Source organism: Panthera tigris, chromosome C2, assembly GCF_018350195.1.
Source record: "Panthera tigris isolate Pti1 chromosome C2, P.tigris_Pti1_mat1.1, whole genome shotgun sequence".
Classification (NCBI taxonomy): domain Eukaryota; kingdom Metazoa; phylum Chordata; class Mammalia; order Carnivora; family Felidae; genus Panthera; species Panthera tigris.
The window spans coordinates 153942053-153963163 of record NC_056668.1 but is presented as its reverse complement, the minus strand read 5'-3'; the positions used below and the strand labels follow the sequence as shown (position 1 = coordinate 153963163).

Here is a 21111-nt window from a genome sequence, read left to right as displayed (position 1 = left end):
CTTCAATCGTGAATGTTAAGATACGAATATTAAGATGATGCTGTTAAGTGTAATTGTTTCATCATAGCAATCTGCAGTTCCCTGCCCTCAAATGTATCATTATTGCTTTGGTCATGCCTGATCTCCTTGATATCTTCAAAGCACTTATCAAATTTACTTTTTATCTTATTTAAAAGATAATATATCTTATTTAATAAGATTTATCATTATTTATTTAAAAGATTTCTTATTTAGGGGCGCCTGGGTGGCTCAGTCGGTTGAGCGTCCGACTTCAGCCCAGGTCATGATCTTGTGGTCCGTGAGTTCGAGCCCTGCGTCGGGCTCTGTGCTGACAGCTCGGAGCCCGGAGCCTGTTTCAGATTCTGTGTCTCCCTCTCGCTGACCCTCCCCTGTTCATGCTCTGTCTCTCTCTATCTCAAAAATAAACATTAAAGAATTAAAAAAAAATAAAATAAAAGATTTCTTATTTAAATGTCAATCACCACTTCACATTCCAAATCCCCCTTATCTTGCTCCATTTTCTTTTTCCATAGTAATTATTGTTATAGTTACGGTTTGTCACCCTCTTCAAGAAGGAAAGAGGCCATGAGGCCATGGATGTGGACGCATTGTACTCTGATGTGTCCCTAGTGACTAAAATGCTGTCTGACACTTAGAAGATCTTCAGTAGTTACTTGTTAGGAATAGCAACAATAAATAATAATGATTACTAAGGCAGAATTCCAGCCTATGAAAAGTTTCTTAAACAATCAGTTATTTTAGAATTCTTTTGTTATTGCTGATAGCTCCGTATAATTAATTACGTCAATTATTTCTTTATTTATTCCTCTTTTTTCCCCTACTCCTTAGCCCCTGGCGAGCAATAAATATATTTCCTCAATGCAAACAGAAAATTAATTTGCACACCATTTAGATACTTTAAAAAACATGTGTATCTATTTTTGAGACAGAGAGAGAGAGAGTGTGCTTGTGCAAGTGGGGAAGGGGCAGAGAGAGGGGGACAGAGGATCCAAATCGGCTCTACTCGGAGAGCAGTGAACCAGAGGTGGGGCTCCAACTCCAGAAGGACTAGAACCACTAGATCATGACCTGAGCAGAAGCCAAACACCAAACCGACTGAACCACCCAGGACCCCTGCATGTAACTAACTTTGAATCAAGCTCTACCTTTGTTTCTATAGCCTACAAGTTGCATCATTTCCTATACCTCTGTGTTGCTCAAAATGTCGTCCTTCTTACAATGTTCCATCTAAAAACCATAAATCAGGAACAGGGGGATTGGCTCCAGGAATTTTAGCATGTGCCCCAGGGGATACTTAAGTAAGTAAGCTGATATTTCAGGACCAACCACTATATTGATAAGAAAACTAGTTTCAAAAGAAACTAGATTCCAATAACTATGAACTTACATGACTTATGAATTAAAAATAAATGGATGAATTTTTTTCCAGCTCAGTGTACTTTTAAAATACATTTGTCATAATTTGGTTAATATAATTTCTATGTAAGAAAACAAACTGACCGCATTGAGGAAAGTAAATCAATAGTAAAGGTCAGGTTAAGTGCCTGTTTTTCCAAGCCCTCGGATTTAAACATAGATAATTAAACAAATTAAATAAATAAGTTTATTATTTTAATTTTAATAATAAGTTAATAATTTTAATTTATCATTTTAACTTTTACTAGGGATTTTTGAACCTCCCTACGATTATTGGCTCTTTGTGTTTTTTTTTTCTAGAATTTCTGTTTACAATCTTTTTTGTTTTTCCAGCTTTTATTTTCTACTTTTAAAATTACATTTGAATAGATTTTTTTAAATATTCAAAACATTATTTGTTTCTCATTGTCTGTAGTATTTACCTGGGTTTTATTTGTTGCTTGAATTTCTTTAAGTTGTTTGTGAATACTCAACACTTGCAAACATTAGAGTCATGTTTACAATGCTTATATCACTTAATGTCACCCCTTTTAATAGCTTGTTAGCAAATTCTTAGTGAAGAACTTGACAACTTACTCTGAATTTCTCTCTCCTGAGTACTTTCATCACCCTTGCGTTACCAGGGTTCATGTGGGCAGTTCCTTGTATTGTTATCTATAGCCATCCCAATAAGCACATATATTTAAAAATATTTTTATTTATTTAATTCCAGTAGAATTAAATACAACGTTCTATTTCTTCTAGGTGTATAATATAGTGATCCAGTCACTTTATGCATTGCCCAACATATAGGAATCTGTTGCCTTTCTATACACTAATAATAAAGTTGCAGAAAGAGAAATTAAGGAAATAATCCCATTTACAATGGCACCAAAAATAATAAAATAGCTAGAAATAAACTTAACCAAGGAGGTGAAAGACCTGTACTTCAAAAACTATAAAACATTAATGAAAGACACTGAAGATGATCCAAACCAATGAAAGCTATCCCATGCTCATGGATTGGCGTGTTAAGTATTGTTAAAATGTCCATACTACACAAAGTAACCTCCAGATTTAATACAATTCATATCAAAATACCAGCAGCATTTTTCACAAAACTAATAATAATCCTAAATAATCCTAAAATTTGTGTGGAACCACGAAAAGCCCGAATACCCAAAGCAACCTGGAAAAAGAACAAAACTGGAGGTATCACAATCCCAGATTTTCAAGATACACTACAGACTTGTAGTAATCAAAACTGCATGGTACTGACACAAAAATAGATCAATAGAACAGAATAGACAGCCCATAAATAGAGAGCCCATAAAACCTACAATTACATGCTTAATTAATCTACCACAAAGAAGGAAAAAAATATACAACGGGAAAAAGACAGCCTATTCAACAAATAGGTGCCGGCAAAACTCGATAGTTACATGAAAAAAAAAAAATGAAAGTGGACCACCTTCTTGCAACGTACACAAGAATAAACTCAAAGTGGATTAAAGACCTGCATGTGAAACCCAAAACAATGAAATTCCCACAAGGAAACATAGGCAGTAATCACTTTGACATCAGCCATGGAAACCTAGATATGTCTCCTTTGGCAAGGGAAACAAAAGCAAAATCAAACTATTGAGGCTATACCAAAGTGAAAAACTTTTGCACGGTGAAGGAAACTATCAACAAAACAAAAAAGACAACCCACCAAATGAGAGAAGATATTTGCAAATAACATATCTGGTAAGGGCTTAGTATTCAAAACATATGAAGAACTTACACAACTCAACACCAAAGAAATCCCTCAAATAATCCAATTAAAATGGGCAGAAGACATGAGCCGACATTTTTCAAAGAAGACATACAGATGGCCAACAGACACATGAAAAGATGCTAAACATCAGTACTCACCAGGGAAATGCAAATGCAAATGCAAATCAAAGCCAATAAACATCTTTATCCTTATTCTTAAAAGGAGATTCTTTCAGTTATCCTGATAAAAAGCTTCCTTTTCATAACCTCTGAATTTCCTTTTCTCACTGACTTCCAGTATGATAGATCTCCAGTATGTAGGGATCCCCAGTTCATTGACCCTCCTGTTTGTGTTTTGTTTTGTTTTATAAGTCCACTTGTCTTAGTTTGCTAGGGCTGTTATAACAAAGTAGTTTAAACAACAGAAATCTACCTTCTCATAGTTCTGGAAACTAGAATTCTGAGATCATGGTGTTAGCAGGGTGGCTTTTCTTTCTGAGGCCTGTATAGATAACTATCTTCATGTGTCTTCGAGTGGTTTTGTTCTGTATGCGTCTGTGTCCAAATGTCCTCTTCTTAAGAGGACACCAGTCATGTTGGATTAGGGCCAATCCTAAACGACATCATTTTTTTAAGTGTATTTATTTTTGAGAGGGTGGGGGGAGGGGCAGAGAGACAGGGAGAGAGGGAATCCCAAGCAGTCTCTGTGCTGTCAGCACAGACAATGGGGCTTGAACTCATGAACCGTGAGATCATCACCTGAGCTGAAATCAAGAGTCGGACACTTAGCTGACTAAGCCACCCAGGCGCCATGATGGTGACATCATTCTAACCTAAGCAGCTCTTTAAAGACCTTGTCCACACCTACAGTCACATTCTGTGGTCCTGGGGGTTAGGCTTCCAACGCATGAATTTGGTGGTGAAGGGGATAAAAAATCAGCCCATAACACTGCCAAGCCTTTCCCCAACGATTACGCAGCATTTGGTCTCTCACGTCACCATATTTCCTCCAGTTTCTGCACAGTTGTGCTCCACTTCCTCGCTCTCATCATGAGCTGGAAAAATTCTAACGCTGTATGAATCCAGCTTTCCACCTCTGGCCGGACTTGGAGAAAATTTTGACAAAAACATAAGTTGCTACCTTGATGAATTATCAGACTAGGATTCTTGCAGCCTTCTCCTATAGCACTTACCCACTTGCTATATTCTACACCTTCTGTTTACATCTGAAGCTAATAGTTTTGTGCTCTGGATCCTAAACCCTCACGTGTTCCCGACGATCTCATTCTTATTTATGAATTTTGATCCAACATTTCCCCATCTGGTCCCCCTTTTCATCAGGGATTTCAATGTAAACGTGCTTAAGCTCATTGTATGTTAAAAATATGTGTCAGGGTTCAACAAACACGTATTTAGCACTGCTCTAGACACTCTTTCTGGCATGACAGTGCACCAGCATGTCAGGCATAGTCACCCTATCAAATAATTTATATTCCAGTATATTCCAGTAGTAGGAGGAAACAGTTAATTTTTTAAAGAAGTTACATACACCAAAATGTACAACAAAGCCTTGGTTAGTGCTAGAGAGGAAAAGAAATGTGGATAAGGAAAGAGATGGCAAAGGTTCACTATTAGAAAGGTTAGTAAGAGGGGTGCCTGGGTAGCTCAGTCGGTTAAATGTCTGACTTCAGCTCCGGTAGTGATCTCATGGTTCATGGGTTCAAGCCCCATGCTGGGGTCTGTGCTGACAGCTCAGAGCCTGGAGCCAGCTTTGGATTCTGTCTCCCCCTCTCTCTCTCTCTGTCTGTCCCCTGCTCACTCTGTCTCTCTCACTCTCAAAAATTCATAACCATTAAAAAAATAAGTTTACAGGAAGGATGGTTAGAAATGGTCTCTAAGGAGGTCACTTTTTAGGAGAGATTTGACGTGGTTGAAGAAATGAGACCGGTAAAACACACAACTGTTCCAGGTAAAGGAAACAGGAAGTGTAATGTCCATCAAGGAATACGCTTGGGATGGTTGAGGCACAGTAAGCTATGAAATTGAATGTGAGAAAACGACGCCAGACATAACGAAGGGTTGGATAATATAGGGAATTACCGGCCATGGTAATGATTCTAGATTTGGTTCCATGCGGGATGGCAGCCATGAAAGTTTTGAGCGAGTCAGATGAATGGCATAATTTATGTCCTCAACATATTCCTGGATTGCTCTGTGGAGAAGAGACAGAGAAAGACAAAGGATTGGTGGGGGTCAGTTTCGTGTCATCGCCCCATTTCTTACGAACAAAGGAGGTGGCCTTGACTGTTCATAGTGGTGGGGCAGTGACGAGAGGTCGGAGTCAGGACCTATGTGGAAGGTACAGTCCAGGCAAAGATCCAGAGTGGGGCTGTCAATAAGGGGATTGTTGTTATAAATATCAAATGCCACTCCAAGGCAGTAACTGCTTAAACTTTGTGTTGTTGGGCTCTAGCAAGATCACATAGTAGTCAGGTGTGGTGCTTGTGATACAGTTGTATCAGTTTGTGATAGATTGGGGGAAACAATGAGAAAAGAAAAAAGTTTCATCTCAGAGAGTTAAATAAGCACTCGTACGGATGCTATTGAACTCTAAGGGCCTTTGTGTGATCTTTTGGGATGAAACAGAGATTGAAAAAAGAAAAGAAGCAAGGACTGAGTCTCGAGGTCCTCCAAGTTTTAGAGGTCCGGTTGAGGAGGGGGGGCCAGCTAGACATTGGAAAGGAATGGCTTGTGAAGTAGGATAATGAAGAGAAGCCAAACAAAGAAAATGTTTCAAGGAGAGAAGGTGGGATCGTTCCTGTGGAACCCAGTTGAGGGACCGAGTAAAATAAAGACGACCTTCAGATACGTGTGTCTGTATATCCGTATCCCTGTCTGTATCCACACCTACATCTATATCTTCCACACGTATCTCTACCTCTCATGGCATTTCCACCTTCATCAGCAGAGGTGATGTTTACTCTCACTTACATAATGGCGGTCATCTCTTAATTGCTCTCTTTTCTTTCATGATCTTGCTATCTCTTATCCCTTGCCTCCTTCACCACAGGGAAGCTAGAACGTCTTTTCTAAAGTCTAATATCAATCCATCTTTAACCCCTTTTTTTAAAAAAAATATTTAATTTGAGAGAGAGAGAGAGAGAGGGAGAGAGAGGGAGGGAGGGAGAGAGAACATGAGTAGGGGAGGGGCACCTGGGTCTGACAAACTGGGAGGGAGATCATGACCTGAGCTGAAATCAAGAGTCGGACACCTAACTGGCTGAGCCTCCCAGATGTCCCATCCCCTTTAACCTTTCTAAAACCACTCTGTATCTATTTGTCTAATACAAACGCTATGCTTCACAGCTTGCAAACATAGGCTTTTATGGTCGTCACATTCTTCTCTTTCCAGTTCTAACGCTGGACCAGAACGTATGATGGTGAGTCCCACAGCTGGGATTTCCATGCAGCAGCCACCGCCCCGCCCACGGTAATAAGGCGGCATCACCCCCAGAGGTGGTGATCCACATTGCCTGTGACCAAATGCAGGGCACGGAAAAATGGCTCTGCAGGACCCAAGAAGTTTCCGCACCTACATTTGTTTTCTCTCCTAGGCCCCAACCAAGTTCATTCGCTGGTGGTGGTCTCCTCCTTGTGAGCTACCCCCGTTCCCCACAAATTCCTCTCCAGATGCCCCCTCCCCCCAAGGAAGACTGAGTTGGCTCCTGTTTTGCTCTATTTCAGGTTATTATTTTTTTATGTTCTATTTCCTTTCCCTCTGTAATATCATAATCTGGTTGTACTTGGCTCATTTCACACTTGTACTTACTGTAATGAAAATAGACGTTACACAGTCTCGGAATCCCCATAATACTTTGGGGATCCGTTATGTGCTCCCCTAAACTTACTGGCTATGTGGTTTAGAGGTCTACCAAAGTAAATCCATTTCATCATTTAGAATAATAGATTTCCTTTTTGATAATTATCACTCAACATCAAGAAGGAGAAATATCAGCTCTTTCATGGAATATGTTGATTGTAACCTCAGCCCATTATCTGGCTTAAAGCTAGTGCCAAATTAAAATTATTCTTTAAGTAATTGTGCTTAATTTTCCCCCATTTAAGCCAAAAACCATTGCAGGGTTTAATTTGGTGTGAATAATGGCTTGAAAATTAACTTTTCTTTTTCAAAATGGTAAACCAGATTTCCCAATCTCATTTAATAAACACAGCATCTTTTACCAATGAATTGAAATGTCACCTTCAATTTATTAAAAATGTTAAAGCCATCTGAGCTTTTTTGGGGGTATTAGTATTCTGCTCACTTGATATATTTTACCAGCAACATTCTGGGACAATGCATTTCTCATCTCTTGAGCTTAATATCTGATATAATAAGTTAATCTTTGGCTTCTTTTTTATTAAAATATATGAATCTTATAACTTTCTTCACATTTTTACTTTGAATATTATAAGGTACCAGACGATATATCCATGGTATGAAAGTTAATATGATGAATTTTCCTCCTTGTTCCATATATGTAGAGAAGATATTAATGTGTTTTTTTTTTAAACTTATAACACATTTAGGTATGCTTTCTAAAATCCTTTATTTTACAATATTTTAATTTCACTAGTTTAACTTAATTTTTTAAAGTTAGTTTAATTTAAAATGTTTACATTTTATTTAAAATATTTGTATTTTATCATTTTGTATATTTGATGGCAAAATGTAAGATTTTAATATAACCACATCACATATCTTTATATATATTTCCTTTGTTTTTCAGTTGACTATCTTAAACATTCACCACATTTTTTGTGGGTTTTCTTATTTTCCCTTTTTTTGTAACATTTACACTTCTAATTTACTTTTCTTCAGTGAGAGTGGGAAATCTTGTCTTTATTTCTGAATTTAGTGGGGACTTTTCTACATTTTAATGATTATATATGAAAGTGGTAAATATTTTAAAACATATAAAAGAAATATTTGATTCCTATTATAATATACACATTTATGTACACAAGTATGTGTGTGTATATTCAATTATGCAAAAAATCTTTTTTTTACATTTGTTGGAATGACTTTATTTTCTTTGTTATTTATTAGAAGAATTACATTGATTGATTTCTTAATGTCTGTCTTTCTAAGCATTCTTGAAATACTTTCTATGTTCTCATGGTACATTCTACTTTAATATTTTGCATTCCATTTACCGCTCTCTCTTTTTTTTATTTTTAAATGTATATTTAGAATGCGTTCTTCCTTTTTATTTGAGCAAACATCCAAGTCATACTCTTAACCTTTCTCAAAGAACTCCTTCTAAACTATTGTTATGGAGAATTTTATGATTCCCTATTAATCAATAGGACAAAGCATTCAAACGTTCCTTAGAGAATTAATTCGTGAGTTGACTGTAATTTTGTTCTTTTTGAAGGCTCATTGAAGGTAATTGAAGGAAAAACAAATCCAGGGTAGATGTATTATCTATCCCTGTTGGTCCTTTACGTTCAAGCCTTGTATTAAAATAGGTTATTAGAAACCAGCAGGCATTAACCATATTCTCCTGGCTTCCTGAGGATTGGCATTCAGTCACCATTTTGGTATAAGTAATATCCAGTTGACATGAATTCTTTTAGATATCAATAATAACAGTTTACAATAAGGCACAGCCTTTTGGAGAATAAATATGCATCATCTGAAATGCAACTGAAAGCATTTTACATTTTATTAAAAACTGTGTAAGTACCCACATGTCATATTTTTACAGCACTTAGCATGATGAAACATTTTTATTCTCCAGATACGCTTGAGATTCCTTAAAGCTAAATCGGTATTCTTTATTTGTCAGATACTCAGGATCTGTATTCAACGTCAAGTTCAGTAACCAAATTCTTCCGTGTGGTTGCTGATGTCTATTTCACAACTTTACTCTGCTTTAATATTTAGTTAATTATATAATCTGTTTCAATTCACTTTTGAAAGCTAATGAAAATATCCCCAGGGGTATAAATTGGCAGTGTAGTTGTGGTATAGACGTGGCAGTGTAGATTCCTACCCACTAACTGAATTCCAAATACTCAGAAAACAGTCATCATGTATATATATATACATATATATATATATATATATATACACACATATATATATGTATATACATATATACACATACAAATATACATATTATTAAGATATACATATATAAATATATATACATATATATATTATTAAGATATATGCAATATATACATATATACACATACAAATATACATATATATATTATTAAGAACTATGTTATTTATAATGTTTGAAATATTATGGGAGAGTTGGCAATAAACTGAGACTTAGGTCTTGCTTTCAAGGGGCCTCAGATGACAATATGATAAATGTAATTAGATGTCAAGTTACATGATATAATCTCCAAGTACAGAAATATTTTGAAGGTCTGGGCTTGTCAGGGAAACTTCCACAGGGCAGGGAAGAATTCCGTTTGGCCACGAAGAAAATAAAATCGAATTCAGATAGGTAGAAGATATTCTTCGTAGCTGAAACCACTTAAGGAAAACAGTCTACATGCTGTTTGTTTGACAGTGTGGACACGAAGGTGAATATATCTGAGTGAATTTCTAGTGATCTGAGGAACTGAGCCTTCCTCCTACGGCCGCCTCTGACAGACCATACTCTGCTATTCTAGTTCAAATAATGACTTTTTGGGTGGTTTTTTTTTTTTTTTTGTAAGATTATTGTGTGCATCAAAGATCTTCCTCAGGCCATCTGCACATACTGCAGGACTCAAAGTTCAAACTAACTTTGGTTTTAGTTTCACCTTAAAAAACAAACTTGGGGGTTAATTTTCCGAAGACTGGATCCTTCAGGTAATAATTTCCTCCTGCCAAATTTTAGCACTCAATGGAAAAATGAGTTTTCTGTGCTGTTTCTGTGAGCATCCGTATCGGGTATGAGGTCCTGGGAAGCTCTAGAAATTTCATCTAGAAGAGGGCATGGCACAAAGAAGTAGAGGGAGCCAATATCAGCTAGACTTGGAATGGCTCCCAGTCGAGCTTCTGACTGCATTCCGTGTTGCTTATGATGGCACTTTTAGGCTTTCATGTAATATTTGTCCTTCCCCTATTGTCCCATTCTCCATGACAGATACCAAACAGGATAGGATCATTTGGAAGAAAGAATAAGTCTTTTGTTTCATAACCAAACATTAATCTGCAAATTACAGCGTTTGTTTTCTGTGTTGGCTCCATAAGGAATACCCTAATGGACTCATAATAGACCATCATTATCACATCAGCGAAAAGTAAGGTGCCTTCAGTAGGATAAACTATTATATTACAATTAAGTAAGTCCAGTGGACTCATTGGTACTTTCCCAAAATTATACCCAAATGCTTGATTATGAAAATCATTGAAAGGAGGGCCATAATTAAAATACCTCTCTGTCTCTAGCAAGGAGAAACATTTTTTTACAAAAAGCAATATGGTTTTCATATATAAACTTTTCTTTTTGTGATTCAAAAAGTATTCTCTTCTCAGGTGGGGAACAAACAATTTTGAGCACTTACTATGCATCAAGCATTTATAGACTGAAAGTGCAAATAAGACTAGAAACAAAGTACTTTTCATAAAGGAGAGGTACTCCCAAGGGTGGCAGGTAAATGAACATTTACTGTTCCTTTGGGCATCCAGTTAGATAAGGAGGTGCAGGGTCCTGACAGATCCCACAGAACCTACAGAGGTTAGGAGGTGTAGCTTTGAGAAGACATTCTAGAAAGAGCAGTGACTGAACTTTGTATATGAGGATGTGCAAGGATATAATCAAGCAAAAACACATATGGTGATACAGTTTGCCGGTCCAGAGAGTGGACCCCAATGTCTTTCGGGCAGAGAGTGGACCCCAATGTCTTTCTTTTGAGAGTTTCAAAGTTACATGGGAAGGATGTGCCACAATAGGCTAGTAACAAGTACTCCGGGTGGTAAGTGAAGAGTGTCTCTGACATCTGGGCCAAGAGGCCCTGGAAAAACCAGATGGGAGTGTGTTGAAGACAAGGGTCCAGGCTAAGGAGGGAAACTACTCTGTGATCAATGGAGCTCACTGAAGGATTTTAAGCAGAAGAATGGCAAAATCAGATTTCTGTTCGGAAAAGCAGAGTCACCGTCCTTTTTTGAGCAGAATCTTTCCTCACTAATCTTTCAGGAAGTGGTGATTGACTCTCTAATTGCAATGAATCTCCCCGTAAGAGTGTTAGATGCTTTCCTACTGGTTCAAAACAATCTCATGGATATTCTGGCCTGATTTTTCTTAAACACGGCCGTGAATTCAGCTATGTTGCTGTGCTTTTATGCCTTCAACCTCAGGACTCTTGCTGTGTTTTCTGTGAGATCTATGAAAACCGCAGGATTTGCAACAGAAAGAAGAGTATTTCCAAACCTGAAATAAAATACTCACTGGACTTTTAAACCAAGGACTTTAAAACAGAATTGCCAAATTGCCTAGCACTCAAGATTAAAAGGAAAATACCCAGCCACTTCTTTCAAAATCTGTGAAGTGGCACATTTAATCAGACTTGTCTAGTACCTGGGCTTTTGAGAAGGTGTATTTCAGGCTCATACTTACTGATTCGACAATTTACAAATCACCTTTCGATAAAATACGAAGAGGCTGTGTTCTGCGGCCCTTGCTTGCTCTGTGTGTCCTTCACATCAAATAGTTCAAGTTGCTTATATAATGAGATGGCGCAGAGATTCTGTGATGCCGTATGATTTTACAACGAAAGTAAAAATAAGCCTCCAGCAGGATCATTCTTTTTCATCCCATTTTGCCAGCTATGCCAATTATGTTTCTAGAATACACAATGTGAGTATGGGTTTTCTTGGTCAGAGTTAATAATGTCCTTCCCAGACACAGTTACCGGGCACGTGTTGGTTTGTTGTTGTTGTTGTTGTTGTTGTTGTTGTTGTTTTCTCTACTGAATCCTATATTCATGGAGCAGCATCTTCTGGACCCATCCCTTTCTATTTCAAACTCTCCTCAGTTGCTTTGATTACAACATCATTACAATTACACTTAAGAATAATTCCCCCCCGATGAGGAGGAGAGGATGGTCTTGTGCTGTGGGATTCAAAGTGTTTGAGATGGGGGCTCTAATGTTTTGCTTCCATTTTCTCCGTTATAGACAGGAATCAGCCTTTAAAACTCTAACATGTCTCAAATAAAGTTAGCATCCGAAGTTGCTAGAGTCTACGTTATGTATTGTCTGCTCTAGACCCTTTATACGTATCAACCTCCCCGATCCTTCCGGTGACACCGTGAGGTGCTATGACCAACACCTGCTGTTCTAACTGGAAGACAAACCTACGGTCGTTTTCTTTCTCTGAGATGTGGCATCTGTTGAAATGGTATATAAATTCACATTTGCACTACCGATGCGAGGTGGCAACGTTGGTTATGTGATCTTCATTTTACTGAGAAGCAATCTGAGATCATTCCCGTTGTACGGGTAAGAAACCCCACATTCACCGTCAACACGATCACGATGCCGTCTGAGGGTTCCGCATCTGCCTGCCAAATCCCATTACTTGCCCTATGAAGGTGGGTCATATTGAAAGCAAACAACTATGAAATAGCACTGCGCATGTCACTATGTGACCCCTGCTAAATCCATATCTACTGCCAGATAAGATTTAAAAGCTAAATATTAGAAATGAATGTACTTTCTACTTCTCTAAACTTTTCCCCAAAAGTAAATTACTCAAGTCTCCCCATAGAATCTTTGTTTCACATACAACAGTCCCTGTGTTTCTAGATCTAAAAAATTAGACTCTTTATTTTTCCCTTCCGTTGTCTGAAACAAATTCATTCTTTCAATGCTTGTTCCTTGAATCTTTGGCCCTGGGTGCCTGGTGTTTTCTACCTACCGGGGGGAAGGAGGTACACCAATGAAAACAATTAGACAAACACCCTTTTCCTCACTTCCCTAAAAGGGAAGGAGGTGAATGACAATTAGCAAATAAGTAAGACACACAACAGATCACGCAGTGGTAAGTGTTAAGGAGAAAAATAAAAAAATAAGGAAGAGAATGAGAAGAGAGAATAATGGAGGGTGTCATTTGAAATCTGTTGATCAGTTTACATACCATCGGGGAGGTGACTTTGAGCAAAGACCCGAAGAAAATGAAGGATAAAGATACAGAAGTAGCTGGCAAAGAGCATTTGGGTAGTCTGGTGTGGCTACAGCAGAATGATCGAGGGCAAGAGTAAGGGTGGCTTAAATGGGAACCTACTGAAAGGTTTAGAGCACAGGAGTGACAGGACTTCAATTTGAAATGATCATTCTGACTGTGAGTTGCGAACATACTGTAAAGGGACAAGAAGGACAATCTTTCAGATGGGGCTGCTGCAAACCCCAAGTGAGAGATGATGATCATCTCCAAGATGGAGAGATGACAAGGGTTAATTCTGGATCTACTTTGTGCAGAGAACAAGCATTATTATTATTATTATATGGGTAGTATATGGTACATTAGAGAACCAGAAAAATAAGGATGATATGAAATGTTGGGCATTAGCAGGTAAATGAGAAAAATAATAGAAAAGCATGTGTATAAAGGAATAACAGAAATTACCTTTGGAAAATAAGTAAATGAATTTTTGATGAATAAATGAACCAACTGGATTCAGGTTCAGACAGAACAGCCTAGAAAGGCAAATGGTTTTCTACAAGATAACATAAAAGTCACACGTTGATGAAGACGAGTGCTATCTAGTTTTATATTCATGACAGCAGAGACTTCTAAGGCTAATTAGAAAATTATTTCAGGGGCGCCTGGGTGGCTCAGTTGGTTAAGCAGCCGACTTCGGCTCAGGTCACGGGTCACGATCTCGAGGTCCGTGAGTTCGAGCCCTGCGTGGGGCTCTGTGCTGACAGCTCAGAGCCTGGAGCCTGTTTCAGATTCTGTGTCTCCCTCTCTCTCTGCCCCTCCCCTGTTCGTGCTCTGTCTCTCTCTGTCTCAAAAATAAATAAACGTTAAAAAAAATTAAAAAAAAAAAGAAAATTATTTCAGGTGCTTTTTTTTTAGTCCTATTTGCCAGTATACACTCTTCATCCACCAATATTTAGGATTTTTTCCTTTTTTTTTTTTTTAAATTCAGCATGTGTTACCAAGTAGAAGAGTTGTGGTCTCATTTTTCAACAGGGCAACCTGCACATGTAATTTTAAACTGATTGGACCTAAGGCAAGAAGTTAACTTGGTTTGAAGGTCTTTCTTTCCCAGAGTGATAGCTCAGTGCATATATAAAACCTCTTATTTAATTCTTGGAAATTTCACAAGGCATGAATAGAATTAAATCAATTCGGATATAAGAATATACTTGGAAATTACAAAATTGGGTCATACTACACACAAAATGACCTAAGCATGAGATCAGCATTTAATACTTTGTGCACACACACACACACACACACAGGGTATAGAACTATTTATTTGTGGGACACCTGGATGGCTCCGTCGGTAAAGTGGCTGACTCTTGATTTCGGCTCAGGTCATGATCTCAAGGTTTGTGAGATTGAGCCCCATGTCAAGTTCTGCACTGACAGTATGGAGCCTGCTTGGGATTCTCTCTCTCCTTCTCTCTCTCTCTTTGCCCCTCCCCTGCTTGTTCTCTCTCTCTCTCTCTCAAAATAAATTTAAAAAATTATTTAAAGAGAATTATCTATGTGCAGTAAAATGCCCTGTGTCTTTTCTGAAGTCACGTTGTCAATTACAGGTTTAATAGATAGTGCAGGTTTTATCAGCTTCTTTTGGTATAGTTGGAAATCAAAGCTAAATAAAAGGACTTTTCCAAGGCCACCCATTAAGTGTGCTGCTGAGGAAAGACTTGAACCCCAAAGTTTTAGAGGCTAATTTTTCCCCTACCGTCACATCTCCAGACATCTCCCCGATGTATTAATTATATAACCTCTAATTCTTTTTGTTAACACTCTCGTGAATTTGTTCCTCTCCTTTCTTAGCTCAGATATTTAAAACCTAGCTGGAAGCTCTTCATTGTGTTGGTTTTGTCTGGTCCAGTGGCCACGCTTGACCAGCGGATTTTCATTCAGGATTGGAGGCTTATGGTGGATAAGCACTCGGATTTTTATTGTCCTGAAGGTATTTTTGCCATTACCTGCTATCAACCCCTCATAGGCTAACACTTCACAGTCAGATTAAAATCTGCAGCATTTAGGGGCACCCGGGTGGCTCAGTGGGTTAAGCGTCCGACTTCAGCTCAGGTCATGATCTCACGGTCCCTGAGTTCGAGCCCCGCGTGGGGCTCTGTGCTGACAGCTCAGAGCCTGGAGCCTGCTTCGGATTCTGTGTCTCCCTCTCTCTCTGTCCCTCCCCTGCTCACTCTCTGTCTCAAAAATAAATAAAAACATAAAAAAAAAATTTAAAAATCTGCAGCATTTAGTTTATTTTGACAGTCTTCATCGTAAATCATCAGGGCCACGTAGGTTACGCAAATGATTATAAAGAAGCTGCAATTCTGTATTCGCCATATCTTAGAATCCTTAAATGCTGTCTAACTCATGTTGACAGACCAAAAAAAAAATTCCTGATGGCTTCATCGGTTAGGTCTCTTTAGCTTCGTGATTTAATGTCCTGTGGTCTCCTTTTAATTTCCTTTTTCTTTGGTTATTCATGTGGAAAGGCCAAAATGCTATGAAAATATGCCATTGGGACTGTAAGCTGTTCAGCTTTTTTTTCCATGCTCCGACAAGCCTTATGGGAGCAGACCCTCAGCTCACTGATTATAGAGATGTGATCCACATGCAGTGACTCACCAAGATTTTCAAAAACGCAATAGATTTGTTCGTACAATAAGCCTTTCATCGTATTAATAAACTTATGTGTCTTTGGTTACCGGGACTGTTCGAGAAATAAGTAGGAGTGCTCAGCGTGGAGGAATCATTCATGAAAATGAACCATGCACTGCACTGGGGAAGGGGCGTCATAGCGATGTGCCCTGGAATAGGTTGGGGTTTTAACGCTCAGCATTATTGAGAGGGAGTATCGAGCCACGGCGGACCACTCAGGCAGGGTTCTACCCTTGGGTAATGAACACAGAATTCTCTTCTTTTCCTTTCTTTCCTGAAATTTGTCACTGAGGTATTTTTAGCTCCGCAGGAGTAAGCGTCTCTGAGTGAGTGCCTCACACTCTATACTGTGGAAAATTCTATTTATTATTGATTCCGCTATGCATATTCTATGGAATATAAAACACTCTAAATTCTCTACTGGTGCCTTTGGCACAGTGGCGAAGAGAACTTTTTGAAAGGAAAACATTGCCTCATCTATAATAAATTAATAACAACTCAATATGTGGTTTTTAAAAGTAACTAAATACATTCCAGCTATTTTCGAAGGGATTTTAGGCTATATGCAAATACACAGCTCTAAAAATTTCAATTTGGGGATTAGCATTTTGATGCTTTCTCTCCCTTAGGTTATGCTTGCCCTACCTAAAGTGTTTGCAGTCTTTCTGGAATTTTGTATATGAACAGATAGGAAATAATTAACTCTCATTTGTCAAGTGTTTTAGAATTTGCAATTTGGTGTTTTGTTGTTTATACCCTTTTTCTCTTGCTAACTATGGAGAACAATCACAGGATGAGTTATTATTAGTCTGTGTTCCAGATGAAAAAATGGGATCTTTGGAAAGCTGTGGGTCTGGTCATGGAATGTGCTGGTTCACCCAGACTTGAAGTCCTCATTTATGTCCTAGCCCCCTTGAGATTTTTTTTTTTTTTTTTTTTTTGGCTCTAACTTTCCTCTTCCTAGTGCCTCCTGGCACAATCTCTTTAGATAGATACTTCATTCGGCCCATCTGTTTCTTCAACTCGCCTTCTGAAACTTTGCTGTTGGACTATTTCTGTGTCTCCTATTTGCACTTAGCTTCTGGAACCGCATCCCAAGTCTTTGGTCCTCAAAGTGAGTTAGACAGAAAAGCAGACACAAAGCAAGTAAAGAAAAAGTGTAGCTCTCGGTTTCCATAAGGTCTGTTTATCCTCAGAGTTCGAAAGACAAGATGGAGCCATGGTTCCCGGGCCTGGATCTGCTGGGCAAGATGGGGTTCCAAAGCCTTGGGTTGCTGTCACTGTTTTGGCATCTGCCGGAGAGCCTTACCATTTGCAAGTCATATTAGCCGCTCTGGTTCTCATTCTCCTGATAGAAAATGTTGATAACAATCCCTCATTTTCTGACAAAGCTATTATGAGGAGCAAATGGTCTGTGAAAGTGAGTATTTTTTTTTTCTTTGCTTTGTAAAGCTCTATGTAAGGATATATCGGCTCCTATAATTATCATTACCGTAGACCTCCTCAGAGCAATCAGTGACAACGGCTTACTGCTAATAATAATTTTTAAAAAATGAAGCCACAACAAATATTATGAAGGTATGAACCTCCAACAAGAAACTTACATATGGAACATTTAAGGTGTCTCTGTTTTCTTTAAAATGATTTCAGTTCAAATCTGCCCCTCCTCCCTCCAGATGGGTAGGATATACCAAAGGGCAAAGCCTTGAGACACGTGTAAATATTAGAGCGGTCTCTCTCATGATTGATCTATCTGGGTTTCCAGCACTCAAGTACCTTCTGTCCCACCATAGTGAGATAGGTCAGGGGGCCATACTGTCTCCCTGTCAGGCTTGAGGGACAAGATTCTGTGAGATACCTGAAAATCTAAGCATCTTGGACCTCATGGTCCTAGACCCACCAGGCAGTTAACCCCAACAGGTCTTAACATCTCCCAGCGGGGTGCCCAGGTCCATTGATCTCTACGATTTCCCAACTTTTTACCAGAACTAGCACCCTCTTCCTCCCCAGACTTCTAAAAGATACCACCCTAAATTCTCTCCCTTAGAACTCCCACATCTCTTTAAGTATTCCATCCTTTTGAATCAGGTTCCATTTTGTTCTGTGATGGACACTGAGGAAAGGAAATAAAAAGGTTCTGACTACCTTTTCATAATGGTGGAAGAGAAAAATTATAGAGAAAATGAAAACAAACTAATAGGGCAGTAACTACATGTGTCATAAACGATTCAGGTAGAAATAGCTAAAGCACAAAATGAGGTTGTCTTACTGACATCCTGATTTTCAGGAAGGTTCTAACCAAGAAGTTGACTTGATGCTCTTTTACCAGACTTTCCTCAGATTTTCTGGTATGAAAAAGAGGTTTACATCACATGCAGTGATTTCAGCAGTGTGGGTGAAAAACTTCAGCATGGCGGAGAGAGAGAGAGAGAGAGAGAGAGACAGACAGAAGGGAGGAGGGAGGGAAACACAGAGAAGACCAGATCAATAAACAGGGAAAATAGGTTTTGGTTAGTCTTCAGATAAGAGATGTTTGAGGAATGATTTTCTGCAGGAAAAAAAAAATTTCTTTCGTAATTGCAATCTCTCACTGAAATAATGAAGATGAAGTGCAAAGAAAAAGTAATGTGCAACCCAGGCAGCAATTCTCAGATATTTTAATTACAGTATTTATATTTTTTCTGATGATGAAAGTGACAAGGAGCCCTTGTAGAAAATATGGAATTTAAGCAAGAAAACCATCATTACTCATAATCTATTGCACACACATGCGTATGTAATAAAAATGGTTTTATCACGTAACTTTACACATATACAATTTGTTCCTGCCTTGGAAATTATTTGAATAGGTCACTTTAATGGTTTTAACATTCCTTTCTATAAACATAGCATAAGCTGTTTAATTACTCTCCTTTTACTGGAGCTTTAAGTTGTTTCCATTTCTTTGATATTACAAATCATATGGAATTAAAAATCCATGTTCATAAATTTTGTGCTCCTTTTAGTCATTTCATTATAAAGATTTTAGGAAATTAAATTATCTAATCAAAGGAATAGATATATTTGTTACTCTTTGGTGACAATTTTTTATAATGGATGAATTTTAAAACTGATCTTAATCATTTCTTCCCAATTGGCCAAAACTTGTTTCATTCATTTATTTAATGATAGAAATCCACTTTATCCTCCAAAGGTAATCTTTATGAAGAACATGGAGACATCTGGAATTAGCCATGACTTACATTTACTCATGTTAGTCTTGTTGCCTGGTTTTATGAGTAAAATGGATAAGGAGGTACGAGGATTACTTCCTCCGACTTGGAATGAAATTCAGTGTTCTCTCACTTGCTACTAATGTGCTGACAGCATCGATCCCCAATCCCGATTCCTCTTGGAAATATGAGTTCCAGCAACAGACCAGCTAGCTTTCTGACACATACCAAATCTCACCGTACGTTGAAGCCTGGTTGATATGTCTTGAAATCCAGTATTTGAAAGTGAGAAACTGAGAGCTTGCATAGTAGACATATAGGTCAGTTTACCCTCCATAGTTCAAGTCCAATGTCATGATTCTCCCCAAAAAGGCACAGGTACTAAGCATCAGCCTGTTAATTCACATAGGAAGAATTCCTAATAATGCCTCCTGTGTGATGTCATCTTGCTGGGGGCCCCCAGAAAGCCGCTTGAGACTCTCAGAGCTTCCTGTTCCATACAGGAAGTGAAAGAGTCGTTCTTAGCAGGTGGGACTCAACCGTAATAAAACTCAAAAGACTCTAAAAGTAAAGGAAGAGGCCAAAAAATATTCAATCCAAATTTTACTGCATGAACCAGAATCTGAAGCCTTTTTCTTCATGAGATTTATTTCCTGACCATTATATGCTGTCTTGAACCAGAGAAGAAATTGCACCTGCATGTTGCGGAAGATTCTCAGAAAAGCGTTGACTTGGTTGTCAAAATCATTTCACTTTAGACATATTTTGACTGTCCCCCAGCACTGTGGCCGTAAGTTATTTAACCTCAAGGATTTCTTTATATGAAAACTGGTTGGAGTTACATCTTGTTGTGTGGATTCAGTATGGTAACAAACATGATAACGTTGTGAACTTTGCAAAATTCCAGAATATAAAAGTTATACTTTGGAGTAAGGGTCCAGCTCCCGGCCGTAAAACCTACGTGAGCTCTTTCAGGCTGGGCCATCTGCAATTACAGAGGCTTTCTGCCCGGCAGGTCTCAAGGAAGAAGCCTATTCTCTATACCTCAAACTTGACCCACAGCCAGTGCACTGCAGTGTCTGAAGGGAGCCGTAGTCAAGGACTCAGGACCCTCTGGTGGCCATGAGCTTATGCATGTGTGTTTTCTTCAGTGTCCTTAGGCCGTGCACTTCCTTTTGGGTACTTGTCCACCCCCAGCCCTCCACCATCTCTCTCTCCCTGGCCCCGAGGATGGGACTATCGATCCTTCTTTAGCCAGTGACCCTGTGGCTGAACTTGCCTGGCGGGTCAGACTACATACCCATCAGATGGGCTGCAGACCTCTCAGAGAGTGTGGTCTGCTTTAAAATGCTGGTCTAGATGCAGACTCGCATTCTCCTGGATTCTCAGTAAAATAGCAGAATTATATGAGTTTTTTTTCTTTTCTATTTTTTATATAATCATTGATCCATAACTCAATCACTGAGTCCAAGTAATTTCACGAATGGTGAGAATCTTTATGCAGGGTTTTTTTGGTTTCATTCTTTAGATGTTTTAGATGTTTCGATTGTCTTTCTGACGTGTTTTTCTTACCTGTTTCATCTTAATGTTGTTTTTTTTTTTTTTCTCTAAGGTTTCATTTTAGTCTTGTCTTTATTAGCTTTGTTACTTGGTAGATTTCCCAATTAATCTTTACTTTCTGGGATTCCTTTCCTACTAAAAAATATTTTAATACAAAATATTGACCATCCATGTTTTAACCCATCAATGTGTTTTATTTTTTTTTTCCTCTAAAATTTATTTATTTATTTTGAGAGAGAGAGGAGAGGAGCGTGAGTGGGAAAGGAGCAGAGAGGAGAAAGATAATCCCAAGCAGTC

General features: G+C 38.4%; 2 long non-coding RNA genes across 3 annotated transcripts in view; one reads left to right on the top strand and one right to left on the bottom strand.

The window, feature by feature from the left end:
- Nucleotides 1–19651, bottom strand: part of LOC122230618 — a 78834-nt gene extending 59183 nt beyond the window's left edge. For both annotated transcript variants that reach the window (XR_006207624.1, XR_006207623.1), the window contains exons 1-2: nt 19483–19651; nt 5275–5386 (exon numbers count right to left, since the gene is read on the bottom strand). This is a non-coding gene — a long non-coding RNA (uncharacterized LOC122230618). The remainder of the gene's footprint in view (nt 1–5274; nt 5387–19482) is intronic.
- The window catches only part of LOC122230619, a 262023-nt gene that overhangs the window by 102648 nt on the left and 138264 nt on the right, over nt 1–21111 (top strand). The window lies entirely within an intron of this gene.